General features: G+C 46.4%; 1 pseudogene; it reads right to left on the reverse strand.

The window, feature by feature from the left end:
* Window positions 1-234: 234 nt before the first annotated feature.
* On the reverse strand, window positions 235-14,825 carry LOC135875091 (verrucotoxin subunit beta-like; annotated as a pseudogene).
* Window positions 14,826-16,454: the final 1,629 nt, after the last annotated feature.

Genomic DNA, 16,454 nt, shown 5'->3' on the forward strand with positions numbered 1-16,454 from the left:
ATGCTCTAAGCAAGCTGGAGACCGATGCTAATTGCAGTGAAGTAGCTTGAGGGAAAACACACACAAAAGGACATGTATATTACAATGCTGCAGCAGCAGCAGCAGCAGCAAAAAACAAAACAAATTTTGCAGCATACTTGCTGAGGGGATGAATTGCTGGTTGCTCAGAAAGTGGGCATGAGGCTTGATTGGGCAGAGCACATGCACCAGGATTGTGAGAGAGGTGCCACTGGGCTAGTGTTCTGTGGGCTGCAAGAGAACAAAATAACTTTCAATGCACAAGAAACCACAACCACACCAAAGGACAACAAAAGGCTGGTCAGCCAAAATCCAAAAGCAGCAAGAGACTAGAGAATACTCACAGCTTAAGAGAACGCTACAAAATGGAGCACTTCTACACTCCGCAACTGAGCTCTCAGTCTCTTTCCAATGAGAAGTGTAGTTTTACCTGAATCAGCCGCCTCCAGGTCCTATATCTGAAGGAAGAATATGAAAACATATTTAAGTGTTTACCTTCCTTTAGTGTTGAAATCAGAGTCTCCTCACTTGGGTCACTCACAGTCCCGTCCGCACACACAGCCAACACTCGGAATCTGTAGGGCGTCTCAGGCCTCAGTCCATCAATGTTACAAGATCCAGTTCTCTCTCCTGTCCTTCGTTCCAGCCATTTGCCTTTCCCCTCATGACATGTATCTCCTGCTTCCTCCTTATATTCCACCTTATACTCCCTTATACTGACTCCATCTCTAGTGACACTTGGACTCTGCCAGGTGAGGGCTATCGTAAATGATTCTATAGAAGCTGTTCCAGGCTTCCCAGGAGGGCTGGTAGGGGGAAGAGTCTTCACAGGATCACTCACGTCGCTGCTCTCGCTGAGCCCTGGTTTGCTCACTGCAGCATATCGGAACTGGTACTCGGTGTTTGCACGTAGCCCTGTTACTGTGAATGTCACTTGTGTGTTATTTACATCCACAGCCGTCCAGTTCTCCTGCCCTACAATTCTGTACTCTGCCCGATAGCCGGATATCGCAGCCCTGCCATAGACTGCTGGGTTAAACGTGAGCTGCACGCGGTCATGTCTGATTCCATCAATCGGGGCAGGAAGAGGCTTTGATGGAGGCTCAAAGCTGGTGCTGATCAGCTCTCTGTTTTCATACAGGTAAATGGAAACTCCTGGATTTTTCTTGTCTGGAACACAGGCCACAATGAACCGAAGCTTCCCATTAGATTTGTTGACACGAGAAAAGTCAGAGAAGGATTTTACAGCTTGTCGTTCTTTTCTTCTTATCTCTTCATCCTCAAACCACAGTTTGAATTTTGGCATCTCACAGGCAGAACTGTCTATGGCTGGATTGTGAATTTTCTTCGTAAATTGTCTCTTTAGCCATAGGTTCAATTCTGATAAATAGGATTCCTCGTTATGCAATGAAGTGAGTGTAAGAGACACAACAAACTCATGCCTGGGGCTGAGAACTATACGTTGTAGCTCACTCCTGGAGGATACGACTTCCACCTCCTCTAGCTCAGCCAGGTAGGAACTAACAAAATCCATTTCTTCTTGTTTCTTATCCAGAAATGCATTAAGTCTCTGGGTACCAAATGGCGATTGCTCCTTGTTGGTTAAAATCTCCACCAGGGCCCCCTCCTCTGCTCCACCTCCACGGATAGAGGGCAGGGTTCTAGCTAGCTCTTTTTGGAAGGTCTGTCTGTGCTGTTTACACAGATCTCTGAATTGCTGGATTTTCCTCTGGATCTCGGGGAAGGTTGTAGCCGTTCTGTCCTTCACCATGTCGTTGCACCGGACGTCGCACTCAGTCAGGTGCTCCAGGGCACTTTGAGCATCATAAACCAGCACCGCGCTGATCTCGCGCACTAGCTGAGCGGCTCTGGGATCCAGCTTGCTCAGTGGATACAGCCAGACTCGCACCGGTACAGCGTTTTCACCAGCGACTCCAAGCCGCTTAGGGAGAGTGGAGTAAACTCCCATGGCATCTTGGTAAGTAACCGGATTGTTCTCCAGGGCAAAATCACCATAAAATTTGCAACTGAAATTTTCAGTTCTTTCTTCTGCCCTGTTCCCCTTTTTCCCAGACACCTCTGCTCCTCCAGAAACCTTTGGGATCTTTTCTATCATCAGTTTCATTTCCCCCTCTATCTCTCACACACTCTCTGATGAAGAAACTTCCCAATCAAACACAAAGAAAGCCTGAGCCCCGTACAGCACAGCTGTGACCACATGGGTGGCCGTGCCTTGGTCAAACACAGCAGGATAAGAGATGTTCTCGGTCCCCAACTGGCTCATAGTCATGTGCTCAAACCTGTTTGTCACTGAGTAGTGGAGAGCAACTCGAGCATGATATTTTGATTTTTTTTGTATCATTTAAAAATGCTGCAGATCCACCTACTTCCACCAGCCCCCCCAGGAGACTGGCCTTCAGGGATGCAGACAGACTGAGGGCTGAGGCCTTATCTTCAATGGTGTCGGACGCAATGATCTGGAATTCAGTCTTGTGCTTTGGCATTGTCTCCACATCTCTCTTAAGGGCCTCGATGCCCCATAAAGTGATACCTGGAAAATTCCACCCAAACACATAGTCAGTGATCACGGGAGAGGATACGAAATTGTTGCAATTTCATTTATTAAAGTTGCCTCCTATTAAAGAGACACCATGAGCAAAAGAACACAGCACTGAGGGCTCAAATCAATGTGCCCTGTCATCTGACCCTCCACTTGAGTCTCCATCTATCTATCTATCTTGCTCTCTGTCTAGTACTGTGTTAGCTTTCCTGTTACCTCATTCTCTCCTCCTCTATTTGTCTCACTTCGTCACAATCTAGAGTTTAAGTTCTTTGGGGCGGGAGCTGCCATTTTATACTGTGTATATAGCCAGTGACTAGTAATGAGGCCATGATCCTGGATTGGTGCCCATGGGGGCTACTGCCACGTACAGTAATAACTAAGGCACTGATCGCCATGGTCTCCATGAGCAAGTATAATATCATATCAGGATTAGCAAGAGATTTGCAATGCCAGGTTCGCCGCCACACCAGTTTACAGAATAATAAGAACATAAAAACGGCCGTATTGGGTCAGACCAAAGGTCCTTCTAGCCTAGTATCCTCTCTACCAACAGTGGCCAGTGCCAGGTGCCCCAGAGGGAATGAACAGAACAGGGAATCATCAAGTGATCCATCCCCTGTCGCCCATTCCCAGCTTCTGGCAGAGGCTAGGGACACCATCCCTGCCCATCTTGGCTAATAGCCATTGATGGACCTATCCTCCATGAACTTATATAGTTCTTTTTTGAACCCTGTTATAGTCTTGGCCTTCACAACATCCTCTGGCAAGGAGTTCCACTGGTTGACTGTGTGTTGTGTGGAAAAAATACTTCCTTTTGTTTGTTTTAAGCCTGCTGCCTATTAATTTCATTTGGTGACCCCTAGTTCTTGTGTTATGAGAAGGTGAAAATAATACTTCCTTATTTACTTTCTCCACACCAGTCACGATTTTATAGACCTCTATCATATCCCCCCCTTAGTCTCCTCTTTTCCAAGCTGAAAAGTCCCAGTCTTATTAATCTCTCCTCATATGAAAGCCATTTCATACCCCTAATTATTTTTGTTGCCCTTTTCTGAACCTTTTCCAATTCCAATATATCTCTTTTGAGATGTGGCGACAGCATCTGCATGCAGTATTCAAGGTGTGGGCGTACCATGGATTTATATAGAGGCATTATGATATTTTCTGTCTTATCTATCCCTTTCTTAATGATTCCCAACATTCTGTTTGCTTTTTTGACTGCCGCTGCACATTGAGTGGATGTTTTCAGAGAACTATCCACAATGACGCCAAGATCTTTCTTGAGTGGTAAACGCTAATTTAGACCCATCATTTTATACATATAGTTGAAATTATGTTTTCCAATGCACATTACTTTACATTTATCAATATTGAATTTCATCTGCCATTTTGTTGCCCAGTCACCCAGTTTTGTGAGATCCCTTTGTAACTCTTCACAGTCTGATTTGGGCTTAACTATCTTGAGTAGTTTTGTATCATCTGCAAATTTTGCCACCTTGTCGTGCCCCAATGGCCCCCTCCCTCAAGTTCCCGGGGGGACGGGGGGGGGCAGATCAGCATTGTATGTTGCTAACGCTGTTGCAGGCATCGCAAAGCATTTTGGGGAAAGTTAAAGGTGTGAATGGGAATGGAAGTTTCCTTTGCAGGTTATGAGAAGCCAAGGGGAGGGGAGAGAAGAAGAAAAGAGCAGAGAACGGGTTAATTCAACACTTCAGCTAGCTCAGTTCGAAGATAAGACGCTGGCCACAGCCCAGGGCTGTTGACGTCACCAGGCATCACCATCACCCTAGGTAACTTGGGAGGGTGGAAAATCACAAGTGTCAATGAAGCCTTCCTGCACTAGGCCTGAACCAAACTCCTTCCATGTTTAAACTCTAATCGACCTCAAAAGCCAGGTGCAAGTGGAATGTATAAGCAACCTGCTATCAGTGGTAACCCCCCTTACTGGTAGCAAGCGGTAATAATGAGGCCTGCATGTTTCTGGCTGAAGGGAAAAAGGACAAGATAACGGTTTAAAGAAGTTACTAACAAGCTAGGCTTATAACTGCCAAGAATGACTTAACTGCTTAAATGTACTTGATATTTGCTTAGTAACTGTTACCAGGGAAGGGAGGGGTAAAGGGGGAGGAAGGGGGGGTGAGGCTTGACTGCAAAAGGTATAAAGGAAAAAAAAATTGTTTCTGTTAGTGTGCTTGATTTGAGACGTGCCAGTCTCCTTGCACCGCTTTGAGATCTCAAATAAACTTTGTTTGCTTCTCCACCTGGTGTGTTTATTGGCGCGAAGCACACCGGGCCACGAACCTTCGCTGTTGCTTTGCCTCGGGCACCCTGTGCTGGCAACAGGGCCACAGCTCACAGCGGCGCTTGGCTGCCAGCCGAGAAAGATGGGGGCTTGAAATTTACCCCAAGCAGCCATGAGAAGAGGAGCAGCGAGAACACTGAGAGCGAATGAGACAGTGACAGCGAAGACCAACAGAAGGAAAAACAAAGTCTCCGGAGCCAGGATGTTTTGGGAAACCAGGGAGACCACAGCAAGCCTGTTTAGACTGGTACAAAGAGCACCAGGCACAGAGGGCCTTGGACGAAAACACCCCCAAAGGAAACCAGAACTTAAAACCCCCCTGAGAGCCAGAGCAACTCGAAAATAAGCAGCAGACTTGGATGGCCTGGGCCCAGGACAGCACTCCCGTCCACCTTTCCCCCCTTCCCCTCCTCTTCTTCTGACTCTACACCCAGGCTTGGCCAGCCTTGGGTAGTGTGGGTGTGACTATGGAAGTGGGTTAGGGCTTGGAGCACTAACACTTTCTTTTTTCCCCTGAGTGACGTGGGAGCGTTCCCAGCACTCTCTGCTGTTGTTTTATTATTTTCTTAATAAAGCTTTAAAATTCAGTCACATAGTGTGTTCCTGTATTTTCCCCCCTTCTTCCCCCCGAACGGACCTGCGGTCTCAGATTGATCACCTGAGATCCTAGGCAGACTGGTAACAGAAATCTGTCAGAACCTCACTGTTTACTGCTTTTTCCAGAGCATTTATGAATATGTTGAATAGGACTGGTCCCAGTACAGATCCCTGGGGGACACCACTATTTACCTCTCTCCAGTCTGAAAACTGACCATTTATTCCTACCCTTTGTTTCCTAGCTTTTAACCAGTTACCAATCCATGAGAGGACCTTCTCTTTTATCCCATGACAGCTTACTTTGCTTAAGAGCCTTTGGTGAGGGACCTTATCAAAGGCTTTTTGAAAATCTAAATACAGTATCTCCACTGGATCCCCCTTGTCCACATGTTTGTTGATCCTCTCAAAGAATTCTAGTAGATTGGTGAGGCATGATTTCCCTTTACAAAAACCATGTTGACTCTTCCCTATCAAATCACGTTCATATATGTGTCTGATAATTCTGTTCTTTACTATAGTTTCAACCAATTTGCCCAGTACTGAAGTTAGGCTTACAGGCCTGTATTTTCTGGGGTCACCTCTGGAGCCTTTTTTAAAAATTGGCATCACATTAGCTACCCTCCAATCATCTGGTACAGAAGCTGATTTAAATGGTAGGTTCCATACCACCGTTAGTAGTTCTGCAATTTCACAGTTCCTTCAGAACTCTTGGGTGAATACCATCTGGTCCTGGTGACTTATTGCTGTTTAATTTATCAATTTGTTCAAAACTTCCTCTAATGACACCTCAATCTGGGACATTTCCTCAGATCCGTCACCTAAAAAGAATGGCTCAGGTTTGGGAATCTCCCTGACATCCTCAACCGTGAAGACCGAATCAAAGAATTCATTTAGTTTCTCCACAATGGCCTTATCGTCCTTGAGTGCTCCTTTAGCATCTCGATTGTCCAGTGGCCCCACTGGTTGTTTAGCAGGCTTCCTGCTTCTTGATGTACATAAAAAAAAAGTTGCTGTTACTTTCTGAGGCTTTGGCTAGCTGTTCTTCAAATTCTTTTTTGGCCTTCCTAATTATATTTTTACACTTCACTTGCCAGAGTTTCTGCTCCTTTCTATTTTCCTCACTAGGATTTAACTTCCACTTTTTTAAAGGATGCCTTTTTGCCTCTAACCGTTTCTCTTCTTTGTTGTTTAGCCATGGTGGCACTTCTTTGGTTTTCTTACTATGTTTTTTAATTTGGGGTATACATTTAAATTGAGCCTCTATTACGGTGTTTTTAAAAGTTTCCATGCAGCTTGCAGGGATTTCAATTTTGGTGCTGTACCTTTTAATTTCTGTTTAACTAACCTCCTCATTTTTGTGTAGTTCCCCTGTGATAAATGAAAGGGGCGGGGGTGTAGCTCCCTTTTATGGACCCAGCCAGCCAGTTAGCTGTTCTCTACTTGCTTTACCTGTAAAGGGTTAAAAGACGTGAGTGGGCACCAGGCCAGGAGAGCCAATGGGAAGGCTAGAACTTTTAAAAATTGAAACAAGACTCCCCTTTTGTCTGTCTGCAGTTGTTCTCTGCGAACGAGGGAACAGGGCAGAACTCTGCTGTAAGAAGCTTGGGGCCAGGTATGAAAAAATCATCAGGATCATACCTAGAAGCTACTCATTTAAAACCCCAGATATGTAAGTAGATCAGGAAATGTCTAGGAAGACGCAATTAGGTTTATCCCTTTTATTTCTTTATGGCTTGTAGACTCCTCTGTGCTAACCCCAGGTGCTTTTCTTTTGCTTGTAACCTTTAAGTTGGACCTAAGAAAGATATTTTTGGTCCTTAATTCTTGTATTTCCTCTTTTAAAATCTAGCAATAGCCTGAGTTCCCAGATGTATTTTCTTTCTTTTGTTTTTAATAAAATTTACCTCTTTTAGATCAGGATTGGATTTTTGTGTCCTAAGAGGTTTGTGCACATGTTGTTTAATTAGCTGGTGGCAACAGTTGATTTCCTTTGTGTTTTTTTTTCTCAGCTCTTCCCCGGAGGGGGTGTGTGTGAAAGGGCTTGAGCGTACCCCACAGGAAGGAATTCCCAAGTGCACCTTCCTGGGTTCTCAAAGGGATTTTTGCACTTGGGTGGTGGCAGCATCTACCCATCCAAAGCCAGAGAAACGCTGTAACCTTGGGAGTTTAATACAAGCCTGGAGTGGCCAGTATTAATTTTTAGAATCCTTGCAGGCCCCACCTTCTGCACTCCAAGTGCCAGAGTGGGGAATCAGCCTTAACATCCTCTTTCTGAAATTAAATGCTACAGTGTTGGGCCGCTGTGGTGTTCCCCATCCTGCTCCCCCCCAAAGATGTTAAATTTTATTATATTATGGTCACTATTACCAAGCAGTTTAGCTATATTCACCTCTTGGACCAGATCCAGTGCTCCACTTAGGACTAAATCAAGAATTGCCTCTCCTCTGGTGGGTTGCAGGACCAGCTGCTCCAAGAAGCAGTCATTTAAGGTGTCAAGAAACTTTATCTCTGCATCCTGTCCTGTGGTGACATGTACCCAGTCAATATGGGGATAGTTGAAATCCCCATTATTACTGAGTTTTTTATTTTATTAATCTCCCTGAGCATTTCACAGTCACTATCACCATCCTGGTCAGGTGGTCAGTAATATATCCCTACCGCTGTATTCTTATTATTACAGCATGGAATTACTATCCATAGAGATTCTATGGTACAGTTTAGTTCGGTTTAAGATTTTTACTTCATTTGACTCAATGCTTTCTTTCAAATATAGTCAAATATCAGGGGGTAGCCGTGTTAGTCTGTATCCACAAAAACAAGGAGTCCGGTGGCACCTTAAAGACTAACAGATTTATTTGGGCATAAGCTTTTGTGGGTAAAAAACCCACTTCTTCAGATGCATTGGAAAAAATAACCCCAACTATACATACAATATGATGGGGGCTAATTTAGCTACAACTAATCAGGAAAGAGATCTTGGAGGCATCGTGGATAGTTCTCTGAAGACGTCCACGCAGTGTGCAAGCGGCAGTCAAAAAAGGAAACAGGATGTTAGGAATAATTTAAAAAGGGACAGAGAATAAGACGGAGAATATCTTATTGCCCTTATATAAATCCATGGTGTGCCCACATCTCGAATACTGCGTACAGATGTGGTCTCCTCATCTCAAAAAAGATATACTGGCACTAGAAAAGGTTCAGAGAAGGGCAACTAAAATGATGAGGGGTTTGGAACGGGTCCCATATGAGGAGAGATTAAAGAGGCTAGGACTTTTCAGCTTGGAAAAGAGGAGATTAAGGGGGGATATGATAGAGGTATATAAAATCACGAGTGGAGAAAGTAAATAAGGAAAAGTTATTTACTTGTTCCCATAATATAAAAACTAGGGGCCACCAAATGAAATTAATAGGCAGCAGGTTTAAAACAAATAAAAGGAAGTTCTTCTTTACAGAGCGCACTGTCAATCTGTGGAACTCCTTGCCTTAGGAGGTCGTGAAGGCTAGGACTATAACAGGGTTTAAAAGAGAACTAGATAAATTCATGGAGGTTAAGTCCATTAATGGCTATTAGCCAGTATGGGTAAGGAATGGTGTTCCTAGCCTCTGTTTGTCAGAGGGTGGAGATGGATGGCAGGAGAGAGATCACTTGATCATTACCTGTTAGGTTCACTCCCTCTGGGGCACCTGGCATTGGCCACTGTCGGCAGACAGGATACTGGGCTGTATGGACCTTTGGTCTGACCCAGTACGGCCGTTCTTATGTTCCTATGTTCTAAAAGAGATTGTAATCAAGCAAAGTTATTAATTCACAAAGTTATGAAAGATTTTTGTTGTGAATAGATTTGGGCTCAATCCTGCTATCACTGATTTCAACTAGAGTGGCAGTTCTCAAACTATGGGGCGGACCTCCCAAGGGAGGTGCAGGAATGTGTCAAGGGAGGTGCGAGCTGTGTGCCTTCTTTTTTTTTTTTTTTTTTTTTTTTTTTTTTGGAGAAGAGCTCTGGCTGTCAGCCACCGGCCGTGCACACCCAGGGAGCAGGGATAAAGAGGACAACCAGAGGCGCGCCACCCAGGCTCGGGCTCTTCTTCCCCTTCTCCCCTCTGCCTTCAGAGCTGGGCGCCCGGGCAGCAGCCGCTGCTCTCTGCTCTGCCTTCAGCGCAAGGTAGCGGTGTATGTACTTGTAGGTGGGGGAGGCGTAAACAACTACAGACACAAAGAAGGGGGGGGCGATTAAATAAGTTTGAGAACCACTGATCTAGAGTAATGGGCCCAATCCTGCTCCTGTTGTGCTGTGCTTCCATTATGTCAATGGAGCAGCAGTTAAGTTACTCCATAGTTGAGGCTCGATCTAGCATCCCATCATAAATCTGAGTTTCAAGCCAGTTTTCCAAAAATAGCCAGGCCAATAGTGAGTCAAGCCATCTCATTGGTATCTCGTTCGCCTCATGTCCTGTATCCACCTGCTGTGTCTTGTCTTATACTTGGATTGTGAGTTCTGAGGCACGGAACATTTTGTTGTGTGTGTGCAGTGCCTAGTGCAGTGGGGCTGGGCCCTCCAGGCTCCACTACAACCAGAACAATAATCATTAATAATAAAATGTTTGTTTTCAAGTTACCTACTCCACTTTTGCCTGTTTCTTCCCCATGTTGTGTTTTGTCACATTCCTAGAATGTGAGCTCTCTAGGGCAGGGAGTCTCTATTCACTGAATGCTTGTAGAGCGTCTAACACAAATAAGTTCTGGTCCTTCCCTGGAGCCTCTAAGGCCTGGTCTACACTAGGCGTTTATGTCGAATTTAGCGCCGTTACATCGAATTAACTCTGCACCCGTCCACACCACGAAGCTATTTAGTTCGACATAGAGGTCTCTTAAATTCGACTTCTGTACTCCTCCCCAACGAGGGGAGTAGCGCTAAATTCGACATGGCCATGTCGAATTAGGCTAGGTGTGGATGGAAATCGACACTAATAGCTCCGGGAGCTATCCCACAGTGCACCACTCTGTTGACGCTCTGGACAGCACTTCGAGCTCGGATGCTCTGACCAGCCACACAGGAAAAGCCCCGGGAAAATTTGAATTCCTTTTCCTGTCTGGGCAGTTTGAATCTCATTTCCTGTTTGGACAGCGTGGCGAGCTCAGCAGCACTGGCAACGATGCAGAGCTCTCCAGCAGAGATGGCCGTGCAATCTCAGAATAGAAAGAGGGCCCCAGCATGGACTGATCGGGAAGTCTTGGATCTGATCGCTGTGTGGGGCGATGAGTCCGTGCTTTCCGAGCTGCGATCGAAAAGACGGAATGCAAAGATCTACGAGAAGATCTCTAAAGCCATGGCAGAGAGAGGATACAGCCGGGATGCAACGCAGTGCCGCGTGAAAATCAAGGAGCTGAGAGAAGGCTACCAGAAGACCAAAGAGGCAAACGGACACTCTGGATCCCAGCCCCAGACATCCCGTTTCTACGAGGCACTGCATTCCATCCTAGGTGCGGCCGCCACCACTACCCCACCACTGACCGTGGACTCTGAGGATGGGATATTGTCGACGGCCGGTTCCTCTGAGATGTTAGCGGACGGGGAAGATGAGGAAGGAGATGAGGAGGACGAGGCAGTCGACAGCGCTTACAACGCTGATTTCCCCGACAGCCAGGATCTCTTCATCACCCTTACAGAGATCCCCTACCAACCGTCCCCAGGCGTTAACCCGGACCCAGAATCAGGGGAAGGATCAGTCGGTAAGTGTTTTAAACATGTAAACATTTATTTTGAACAGAACAGGAATATTAACAATATTAACAATGGGTTTTTCATGATTAGTTTGCCCTAGGCGCTTAACGTTTCAGTCCTTGGCAGTGCAACTACTGCAAAAAAATCTAACAATGTCCGGTTTATCATGATTGGTTTGCCCTAGGCGCTCTACTGTTTAGTCCTTGCCAGTGCAGCTACAGTAAAATCCGGTCTATATGTCCGGGGATAGAGCTGAAATCCTCATGGGACATCTCCATGAAGCTCTCCTGGAGGTAATGGGAAAGCCTTTGCATCAGGTTCCTGGGGAGAGCGGCCTTATTGTGTCCTCCGTAGTAGGAGACGTTTCCGCGCCAGGAGATCAGCAAGTACTCCGGGATCATTGCCTTGCAGAGCATGGCGGCATACGGCCCTGGTCTTTGCAGGCTTTCCCGAAGCATCCTTTCTTTCTCGGTCTCTGAAATCCTCATCAGAGTGATGTCGCTCATAGTGACCTGCTTTGAATTAGGTAGGGGAATGTTAGTATTGGGACTGCTTGCCTGTTCCTTTACAGAACTGTAACCAGCGGTTTACAGCCACGCGGTGGAGGCGGGAGAGGGGCAGCATACAGGGATCTTTCCCTGGGACAGCCGCGAGGGGGTGGGACAGGGGCAGAGTTAATGCTTGCCGGATTGCTGGCAGCAGGAACTGGCCAACGCTAGGAGCATTGCTTTGAACGTGAAAGGAGGCCAGTGCTATTATTAAAGTTTTAAGCAGCCACAAGTCTACGGCTTACCATGTCGGCCTGCTACCAAAATTCCGCTGTCCTGCCCCGCTTGTCTGATCTGCACTGCAAGACCCCAGGCACTGAAAGCGAAGGCCAAAATTTCGACCTTGTCCTGAGTGCGCATGTGATAGGTGCTGTGCATGGTCTTGTTCACAGAGAAAGACTATGTTCTTTGTTCCCAACAAAATTTATCTTTCTGAGGAATTCACTCCCTTTTTCCCATCCCACAGCTGCGACTGTCTCCCAACCTACCCTGGCATCACACTCCCAGAGGCTAGCGCAGATTAGGCGTAGAAAGAAGAGGACACGGGAGGACATGTTCTCGGAACTTATGGGCTGCTCCTGAGCCCAGGCAGCCCAGCAGACCCACTGTCCAGGGCGCCTGTATAGGGCTTCATGAGCCAGGGCATTAGCGGGTAGGCTGGGTCCCCAAGGATCACTGTAGGCATCTCCACATCCCCAACAGTTATTTTGTGCTCCGGGAAGTAAATACCTTCCTGCAGCCGTCTAAACAGACCAGAGTTCCTGAAGACGCGAGCGTCATGAACCTTGCCCGGCCATCCGACGTTGATGTTTGTAAAACGTCCCCTATGGTCCACCAGTGCTTGCAGCACCATTGAAAAGTAGCCCTTTCGGTTAATGTACTGGCTGGCCTGGTGGTCCGGTCCCAGGATAGGGATGTGAGTTCCATCTATAGCCCCACCGCAGTTTGGGAATCCCATCGTGGCGAAGCCATCTATGATGACCTGCGCGTTTCCCAGGGTCACTACCTTTGAGAGCAGTACCTTAACGATTGCGTTGGCTACTTGCATCACAACAACCCCCACGGTAGATTTGCCCACGCCAAAGTGGTTCGCGACTGACCGGTAGCTGTCTGGCGTTGCAAGCTTCCAGAGGGCTATGGCTACTCGCTTCTGGACACTCAGGGCTGCTCGCATCCGGGTGTCCTTGCGCTTCAGGGCAGGGGACAGCAACTCACAAAGTTCCAGGAAAGTCCCCTTCCGCATGCGAAAGTTTCGCAGCCACTGTGATTCATCCCAGACCTGCAGCACTATGCGGTCCCACCAGTCCGTGCTTGTTTCCCGGGCCCAGAATCGCCATTCCACAGCATCAACATGACCCATTGCCACCATGATGTCCTCGGTGCGGGGTCCCGTGCTTTGTGACAGGTCTGTGCCACTCTCAGACTTCAGGTCCTCACCGCGCTGCCGTAGCCTCCTCGCCCGATTTCTCAGCATCTGCCTCTGGGAAAGGTGGATGATAAGGTGCGAGGCGTTGACAACGGCCATAACTGCAGCGATGGTCGCAGCGGGCTCCATGCTCGCAGTGCTGTGGCGTCTGCGCTGTCACTGACCAGAAAAGTGCGCGAACTGATTGCCCGCCGGCGCTTTCAGGGAGGGAGGGCGGGAGTGACGGTTGGATGACGACAGTTACCCAAAACCACCCTCGACACATTTTTTTCCCCATCAGGCATTGGGGGCTCGACCCAGAATTCCAATGGGCAGCGGGGACTGCGGGAACTGTGGGATAGCTGCCCACAGTGCACCGCTTCCAATGTCGATGCTTGCCCCATTAGTGTGGACTCACAAAGTCGAATTACTGTCCTTAGTGTGGATACACACGTTCGACTTTGTAATATCGATTCCACATATTCGATTTAAGTAAAATCGAACTACTCTTGTAGTGTAGACATACCCTAAGCCTTACTGCACTACAGATATTAAATACATTTCCCATGCAACATCTCATCCCAGGGCAATTTTTTTCTGGGAAGTTTGTTACCAAACAGAAAAAAAAATTACAGTTTCTGAAAATTTTACCTGAAGTTCTTTTATAAAAAAAATTCCCAACTTCTTTAGTTCATCTTTGGCCTAAATTGGCTTGGCTAAGAAACTCCAAATTTGTTTTGTTGGTCTTGTTCAGGAGAACTGCTTATTGGTTTGGAGGGGTGGGGGAATTAGAAATAGAGAATAATAATATTATGATAATCTAAGATTAGAATAGTTTTATAATATAATAAAATCCAAACTAAACTAGGCAGGGAAGGGGTTGACTACCTAGACACTTCTATGACCTCACACTCTTTAATGTATTTATTCTCACAACCCCCCTGTAAGGTAGAGAAGTATCATTATTCCATTTTTACAGATGGAGACCTGAGGCCCAGAAAGATTAAGTGACTAGCCCAAGGTCACGCATGTCTCCTGAGATCCTGAGCAGCTCCCTCCTGGACAATCTTTCCCCTCAGGCTTAGTACCCATTACAGCCAGAATAGAGAGCACAGGAAGATTGGGGAAGGGGTTATGGAAATGTTCTATTTCCCCACACCAGTGAGCAAGAACTGGGACCACTGACCATCTTGCTTTGCTGCTTGAAGGAAGTTTCATGTTACCTAAGACTAAATGAACGGCTTGTTTGAACATTTCTCAAGCTGCTCTTAGTGCTTCTCTCAAATTAACATGTAGGTTTTATCTAAGCAGTTGAACTTCTTGTCTAATAAGTTTCTGGGAAATGCTTTTTTCTAAGGACTCTTTAAACATTTCATTCATTTATCACTAAATGTCTTGGTTTTAGATCTAACCAGTCACTTCCCACTCTCACAACTGACGACATCGTAAAGAGGCAAAGAGTGAACCAGGTGTTATGTTGAAAGGGTCCCGCAGGGTAGGTAAGTTGTCAAGAGGTCCATAAACTACAACAAACAAACACAAGTGTGTTTGGTGCAGCTCTAACCGTACCTGGTATGAGTGTGTCGCTGCGGCAGTCGTACAGCATCCCCAGCCGCAGAGGGCGGCCCAGGGCCGGCATCTCAATTGTTGAAGCTCCAGAGTAAGCCATGGTGGTAGCCGAGAGGTTGATCCAGCCCTAAAAAACACCAGCAGCACAGTTACACAGACAATGTGATCTCCTCCTATTCATGATCGCCCTATTTGGCTTTTGTCCCCTATGAGTTTCTGCTTGATATTGTTACGTGTTGGGTTCTACCTTGTTGTTATGGGTCAGGTGTAACCACCACTTTGTATTCAGGGTAAATGTAAAAAAGCCACGTAATCGGTGGCTGAAACAACAGCAGTAGCACCCAAAACACAGGCACGTGGAAAAGCTTGAGCAGAAGTTGCCCCACGTGGCCCAAGCTGAAACACAGAGACAGACAGAAGCAGCCCAAAGCCAAGCAGCCAGTAACAGAAGTGCTGGTAATGTGGCCCTGAGAGAAAGCGAAGAGAGAGAGATTTTGGGGCACAGAGTGCTGGCTGGAAAGGGGACTGGAACAGCAAGAAACTGTCTCCTGGTGTTTGATTCCTACTGTGTTCAGGGAAACAGAACTTAAGAACATAAGAATATAAGAACGGCCATACTAGGTCAGACCAAAGGTCCATCTAGCCTAGTATCTTGTCTTCCAACACTTTGTGCTGGAACAATCCTTGCTGGGTAATGGGGTCAGGTAGTTCCATTACATACATGAGCTGCAAACTGTCCTTCAGCTGAATTGCAAATACCTTTCCCCCTGCTGGTGAATGTCTGATTATATAGGTAATGGCTCTTTAGCACCTTGCTGGCATGCAAGTGTGCCTTTGTCTCTGAGAAACTGGCTTTTTGGCATTACCCAGAAATACAACATACTTCAGTAATAATCATACAGTAAAATTTCATACTTTTACTTGCAGTGTTGTTACACACATCGTAACAGGACAATGATGTTCAGCAGCTTATGAGTTTTCAAAAGATATCTCATAAGGCATACTTTGTACAAAATATATCAGAATCATATAAAAGTGGTGAACATGGGGTACAGGGTGTCACAGGCTCTATCATCAATCTCTCCTCCTAGCTAGAACAACACACAAGAACCCAAATCTGGCTAACCACTCGGATCAAAAGTTCATCCTGGCTGGGAAACAGAAGGTTTATTCCCTATTCAGCAAATCATTGTACTTCTAGTGAGGCAGCTGCACAATATCCCCCTCGTGGGAAGGTGATTTATTTATTTTTGTATGTAAAAAACACCTTAGTAACATGTCACAGAACAAACGTACCGAACAACGTCTAAAAGCGCATAACTTACATGTGTTACAAGAGATCCTCCAGACCAAGAATTCTATGTGGAAGGCTCATATGAGGGAAATTAAAATAGCCAATCAGACGATGGACTTAACAGTTACAAGAGTCTAAAGGTACCAGTGGGGCAGCGGAGCTTCCTGTTCAGCGGGGAAGAAGCTCCAGTCTGGCAGGAGAGGACTGTGGGATTCTAGCCCTGCAGGGGATCAGGAGTTTCTGGTCTGCTAGGAATGGGAGGCAAGTTCTTGCCCAGCAGGGAAGGTGTTTGGGGTTAATCCAGTGGGTGCAGGTTGTGAGGATTCTTTCCAGCAGGAGATGGGGCATTTCCAATCTAATGGAGACTGGGGCTGGGGATCCAGCCTGGAGACAGAAGTTGATTCCAGACTAGTAGGGGAGGAGTGAGTCCTAGTC

Source organism: Emys orbicularis, chromosome 2, assembly GCF_028017835.1.
Source record: "Emys orbicularis isolate rEmyOrb1 chromosome 2, rEmyOrb1.hap1, whole genome shotgun sequence".
Taxonomy (NCBI): domain Eukaryota; kingdom Metazoa; phylum Chordata; order Testudines; family Emydidae; genus Emys; species Emys orbicularis.